The sequence below is a fragment of the Pteropus vampyrus genome, unplaced genomic scaffold (genome assembly GCF_000151845.1).
Source record: "Pteropus vampyrus isolate Shadow unplaced genomic scaffold, Pvam_2.0 Scaffold335, whole genome shotgun sequence".
NCBI classification, from domain to species: Eukaryota; Metazoa; Chordata; class Mammalia; order Chiroptera; family Pteropodidae; genus Pteropus; species Pteropus vampyrus.
The window spans coordinates 4579423-4586324 of NW_011889116.1; the positions used below are offsets into that span (position 1 = coordinate 4579423).

At 44.6% G+C, this 6902-nt stretch overlaps 1 non-coding gene across 1 annotated transcript; it reads right to left on the reverse strand.

Annotated features, from left to right (window-relative positions):
• Positions 1–4989: 4989 nt before the first annotated feature.
• Positions 4990–5062, reverse strand: TRNAA-CGC. The gene has a single exon. It is a non-coding gene; the product is annotated as a tRNA-Ala (tRNA).
• Positions 5063–6902: the final 1840 nt, after the last annotated feature.

Below are 6902 nucleotides of genomic sequence, written 5' to 3' on the forward strand. Positions count from 1 at the left end.
ATTTGTCTTGTTAGCAGACTGGCTATTTTCCAGAATCCTGAGCACCTTGATGGGATTGTGTATAGGAGGGAGGGGGCAGCACTTTGGAGAACATAAATACAGGAGGGAAACTTCTACTCAGAGACTGGGCCTCAGGGAAATGGCTTCTTCGTGCATATAGGGAGGGTGGACCCCGGGCATTAGGTCTCCCAGCCTAGGCAGTAACACCTCACCTCTTGTGCCCCCACTGGCCAGGGAGCAGCAGAGGTGGGCACCTTTGAGGAACCATGTGGACCTGGACAGAGAGGGTAGCAGAAACAATCACAAAATGGATTGAAGGCCCCACAGAAGCCCCACCCCATCCCATTCTTAACTCTCATGAAGAGGAGGGGCCCTTCAATGAGTGAACGAGATTGAACTTTTCACCTCAGTGGGACGGAAAATGCAGATTTAAACTGCTGCCTCTGAGCAAACCTGCCCTTAGATGCACACTACACGGAAGACACAGCAAGCAAGTACACACACTTTATTACTAGTTAGAATCAGAAAAAAATAAATTGACAATGGTTGAGCTTGGTAAGCTGGGCTCTCAGGAGGGGGCGTGGAATCTAGGACATCTTTTGTTCAGACTGGAGGCTTATCTAAGCTCCCACCCCCTGAGCTCCACCCCGGCTCCCTACTTGCTTGCAGCAGCTTCCTCAAGGGAGTGGAGAGCCAGCAGAAAAATACACCAAGTGGAAGACAAGGGGTCCAGGGGTATTCTCAAGAGTGCCTGTCCCAGTCCAGTCTATTTTAAGTCCAATTAGCCTCCCAAAAGAAGATGTTTGTCCTTAGAATTCATTTTATTCTTCATCCACTCATGACAGGAAAGGTGCCTCACATGGGGGCAGCCTGAGGCTGAGGGCTTGAGTGTGTATCCAACACTCTCCCAAGCACTGTCCTTAAGACAGTTACTCAGTGGTCTTTCAGACAGCCAAGACAGCTGTCCCTCTTAAGGGAAGAAATCAGCAAGAGTATCAGAAAAGTCCTGATCCTATTTTTGTGGGATATTTGCCACTGCCCATTTGTCTCCACTAAGATTAATGTGATGAGCAGTTCAGTCATTTAAGTCCTTCCATGAAAGACTCTGACTTTGCCCCCAGAATCATAGAAATGGATCTTGACCTTATTTCATTTGGTTTTACCCAAAAGCCACAGTACATGCTAGACAAAGGAGACACCTCTGGGTCTACACGGTTATCTTGAATTAGGCTCTCTACTGCCATCTAATCAAACTCATCCAACTGGGTTATAATGCATGCATTAGATAATAACATATAATTGTATTTCCTAACACATATTAGATAATAACTATTCGTCCTATTAATTAATGAATATAACAATAAAATTGCAACAGTCTCTAAAATTTAACACTACTTTCCCAAACCCCTTTGACCTGTGCTATGTCAATCCTTTTTCCCCAACAGAAGCAGTAAGTTCTAACAAAATTTGTCTGCTGTTCCTTGTTCCAAGATGTGTGTCAGTATGTCTCCTCTCCCCTGATTCCTTCACATTCTTTTTAGCTCCAGCCAGTTGAGGTCTCACTGAGGTGAAGGCTGCTTGCTGAGAGCCAGAAGGGTATTTTGTGAGGATTCACACACTGGGAGCTGGGGCTTCTTCAGCTTCACATGAAGTTCCTGGAGCTTAGAGAAACAAAGAACAAGCCCTTACCTATGAATGTTATAAAAACCAAATCAAGAAACACATATGAATGCTGCTGCAGTTTACAGCACAATAATAGCATTCTCAAGGAAAAGCAGTGTTCCTAGAATACGGTGTAACTTATGTTCCAAAAGCATGGTTATTCTCCGCCAAAGACCTAATACTTCTAGGAGAAAAGAGGTTAAGGAGAATACAGAAAGGAGAAAAAAGAGAATATTTCATCATGTCAGTCACTCTGGGGTGTCAGCCAATTGGTAGCAGCCATCCAGAGTCTACCACCTGTGAATTTAAATGCAATCAGAGAAATTTTCATTTAAAAGATTAATGAACATATTCAATCGAATCTCGTCTTTCTTTAAAACAGTACACATTATATGCATACATGTATAATATGAAACTGGGGGAAAGAGATCCATTTGTGGAAATAGATATATAAATGTGTTAAAAATGATTATTGCTTGATGATAGGATAATGAAAATTTTTGTTTGCTAGGTTTTCAGATTTTCTATGATAAAAATAAAAGTTAGTTTTTGATCAGAAGAGGGCCTCCAGAAATTGATTTCTCTTTGGAGTATGTGTCACTCTTTTTCTACATCCCTGAATTCAGTGAGGAGCTTGTTTTGGGTCAAGGCTTCCTACCTCTTGCATTTATTTGCAAGCTAAGTGTCAGAAAAAAGTAATCGCACTCTATATTATAGGCTTTCCCAGTCCCTCCTCCCAAGGTCTGGGGCAGGTTTCCCCTACTGCTAGTACTCAAAGGCTTCCTTACCTTTTGGTAGCGTGGGCACCTGTCCCTGAGGTTGCTGCTTCCTTGGGTCTTCTTGTCTCCGGCTGTGCCCTGAGGGGTTTATGAAATGGGGCCTCACAGGAACTTCTTCTTGGCCTTGGCTCCTCTGGTCAGACTGCAGGGCTATCTCCTCCTGGGACCCAACTGCAGGCCACATGCCAGATGGGTATATCATCCCAGTAGGCATCTGGGGTGGAAATGCGGTTCCTGCTGTCTCATCTGTTTCTGTGACTACTGTGGGTGCGGGAGGCGCTGGGTACGAGATTGCCACTGGGAATGGTGTGGGGTACGGCCCTGGCAGAGGGGTGTGAACAACCTGGGCCCAGGAATTCGGAGGTCCTGGCACATGAAGAACACTTGTTGTCGGGGGTATCTGGGCGCTCTCCCTCTGGAAATCTGCATCCTTCCTACGCTGCCTCATTTCGGCCAGCACCTTGTTCCGCTCATCTGCATTCAGAGGCCACACATCATACCCGAGCCGCTGGGGTCGGGACTCAGGTACAACTTCCCGGGACTGCTTTTCAGCCTGAAGCAGCTGCCGGCGTAGAGCTTCACGGTCGTCCAGTGTCTGCTGCTGGTCTTCTCGCATGCGACGCAACTGCGAAACCAGCATATCGCGCTCCTTTCGCAGCCGCTGCAGCTGGGAGGCCAGAGCCCAGGCGGCGGTCTCGCGCTCTTCCACCTGCTCCTGCAGCCTCCGGACCCGGTGCGCCTGCTGCTCTCGCTGCCTCGCCGCCACACGTACGCTCAAGGCTAGCGCGCTCCAGGTGCAGGCCCTCTTGACGGCCCGCGGCACCTGAGGGTCAGCTATAATGGAACGCAGCTTGTCTTCTATCTCGTTCCAGGGCTGCGAGCAGAAAGTCAAGTAGAAGTCCGGGCCGCCGCCGTTACTGAGCACCTCTTCGTTGATGAATAGGACTATCTCGCTGTGGCGGAAACCGCTCCTGGCGTCACCTAAGTCCACGGCCATGGCCGCCGCGGCCTAGTCAGTAGACCCCCGCCGCTACTCTTGTAAGCGGTAGCCGCCTACCGATCGGCTCCTCACCTCCTTGCTCAGTCCTCCTTCAGTCCTTGCCCAGGCCAGGCCTGTTCGGCCTTCTTCCTTTCTCACCCGCTCGTTCTCCTAACAAAGAGTGAAGCCAATTCACTTACCACACCAACCCCTACAGGGGGCGACGGGGTACCACGTCATAGATATGGGCTCTGAATTACGCCGCAAGGCTTGTTGGGGGGGCTCACCAGCCTGGGAAGTGCGCCCCCTACATGGCGGGCAAGTTGAGCGGCTGCGCTGGGATCTGCCCGGAACCTACTTTCGTTGGCACAATGCCTCCTACAGAGCCAGACGGTTGGGTGACTGAGCTGGGGACTTCAGTGAGCCCAGAGACAACTGTTGTTTCTAAGAGCTACTGAAGGACAACACCCAGACAAGTGGAATGAATTTCTAACCTGGGAATCAGGTGAGTGGATGCATGGATGGCTCTTTTTGGTTCAGCTCCCTCTCCCTTAACTCTCAGTTGCTATATCCAACTTTCTATACAGTCTCAAGCTGTCCGCATGCTTCCCTCCTCTTCCTAAACAGATGACTTTGGCGTTCCTCTCATTAAGAAAAACAAGCTATTGAGCCACGAAGTCTCTTAGCTTTCCTTGCTAAAATAAACCCTATCTTCATGCTCTAGATCCCAGCCCTTCCTATTCCATTTTCTTGGGGACTTCAATACATCTTATTCTTCCTGTATTTGTGGCATCTCCCCCGCTTTTCCTGGGCTACTGGATATTTCTTTTTCTCATACAGTAAACCGGTTCAAATTCCCTCTGTCCTTAGAATGATTTCCTCCCTCTAATCTATGTCCTGGCCTTTCTCTCTTCTTGTTAGAAAGTAGTCTACACTATGTCCACTTCATTGCGTTCCCTTCACCATTCAGCCTGCTGCTCTTTGGTTTTTGCCCTCCCCCCCCAAAAAATTGGTGAAAATTCTCTAATAAGGTCACCAGCAGTCCCTACCTTAGTACGAAAGCCAGTGGATACTTTGAAAGTTAGTCTTCACATGATTTTTCAATAGGGTTTGATTCTATTGGCCACTTCATTTTTGACACTCCATCCTGTCTTGGTTTTTGTGACATCACATTCTATTGATGTTCCTCCTATTCCTCTGGCTTAACTTTCTGTTTCTATGAACTGCTTGTCCTTATTCCACCCAAGGCCCCAAAGTTGGTGTTTCCCCAGTTTTGTCCTCAGACCCCTCCTCTTTTCATTCTATATGCTCTCCTTGGATGACCTTATTCACTTTCATAATTTTATTTTATTTTTTATTATTCCTCTCTCCCCCCGCCAACCCCTGACTTCCACGCCTGATCTACAGATGTTTCCATCTCCCCTTAAGAACTGGATCTCTGAAGGCGGGGTGTCTCCTCCCACGTGCTCGTGTCACACACCTGGGGCCTGGCACACCTGGGGTATGGACCTGGCACAACCAGGGGACCTGGCACACCCAGGGGGCCTGGCGCACCTCGGGTATGGACCGTGGCTCCACTGGGGTGCGAATCCAGGACCTTCTGCATGCGAAGCAGACATGCTAACCACTACTCTATGGAACCACCCCACACTCCCATAATTTTAAATACTAACTCTAGCACAACTGTGTATTTCTCTTAATTATTAGATCTATACATTTATTTCTTTCTTTGATAGATAGTTATTGAACACATAGTATGTTCACTTGACAAAATTGGTGGAAAATATTGAAAAATTCCCAGCCCTCATGTCATCTATATTCCATTGGTGGAATAATAAATGAAAAAAAAGTAAATAAATAAGCATTGTGATATGTGACATCAAGTTAATGTATAAAGTTGACATGAGAGATAGAGACTACACAGGGGTTTGAGATTGTCCCCTCTTAAGAGTTTAAGGAAGGTCTTTATGAAGTGACATTTGCACTGAGACTCAGAACTCCAGTGGCAAAGGTCTTGGTATAGAAAAACTTCAAATTTTCAAGGACTAGAAAAGATCATGGTATGATGAGAGCATGGTAAGTTAGGGGGGAGTGGAATAAGATGATGTTGGAAATACAGACAAAAGTGTCATCATGCATGACCTCAGAAGCAATATTAAGAATATTGAATTTTATTCAAGGTATGAGAGAGCAACACTGTAGTATTTCTAGTGGTGGTGTCATCACATTTGAACACAGTTTTACTCTTGAGATTATGTAAACTAGAGATTACAGACACACATCAGAGATATTGTGGATTTGGTTCCAAACTACCACAATAAAGCGAGTATTGCAATAAAGTGAATTATACATTTTTTTGTTGTTGTTTTCCAGTGCATATGAAAGTTATGGTTACACTGTACTGTAGTGTGCAATAGAATTATGTCTAATAAAACAATATATACACTTTAATTTAAAAATACTTTATTGCTCAAAAATGCTAACCATTATCTGAGCCTTGAGTCATAATCTTTTTGCTAGCGGAGGGTCTTGCCTCCAATTTGTAAAGGCATGCCTGCAATGCACAATAAAGGGAAGCACAATCAAACGAGGTATGCCTATATATGAGATTAAGTGTATAAATAGGGATAACAATTTGTAAACTGTTGCAGTGGACCCAGCAGAAAATGATCATGATTTGGCTTAATCTAAAGTGGTGTTAGCAGATATGGACACATAGAGAGAGACTGAGAATATATTTTGAAAGTAAAATGAACAGATATTTAGATTGTTTGTATGGGGATTGTAAAGATTGAGAAAAAGAAAGGAGGCAAGGATGACTCATAGTTTTGAGGCTTGAGTAAGTGGGTGGATGGTGGTATCATTTCTGAGATGGAGAAGACTGGGGGAAGAAAGCAAAAACAAGAGTACCATTTCAGAGATGTGGTTCGTGATGTCTCCTAGTGACCAGCATGGAGATATCAAGTAAGCCTTCTGGGATATACAGGTCTGGAGCACAAGGGAGAAATTGGGTTTGAAATATAAATTTGGATATTAATAATGAATCGATGGTATTTAACAGCTATGGACTTGAATGAGATCCCTTAGGAAGAGAGATGAATAGAAAAGAGGACTGAGTCCTAGGGCATGGCAACATATAGAAGCATAGAGCGTAGTCAGTTGTTAAAAGCCCAAAACTGATTCCATGCTAATTCTTATTTAACATTTAAAATCAGATAATTATGTTCTATGCCATTTCAGTCATAGAAAAATATGAAAAGCTCCCCATATTATTTTGTATAGCCATTATAATATGATATCCAATGAGAAAAATATATTACCAGAAAGAATGCTCTTGACCCACCTCATTTATAAATATAGCTGTGAAGAGATTGTACCAACATTTCTATGTTACTTATGGTTAATATCCAAGAGCAATTCCTTGTGAGATTCTTGCATTATACATAAAGGATTATAATAACTCTTAAAAGTATATCACAAAA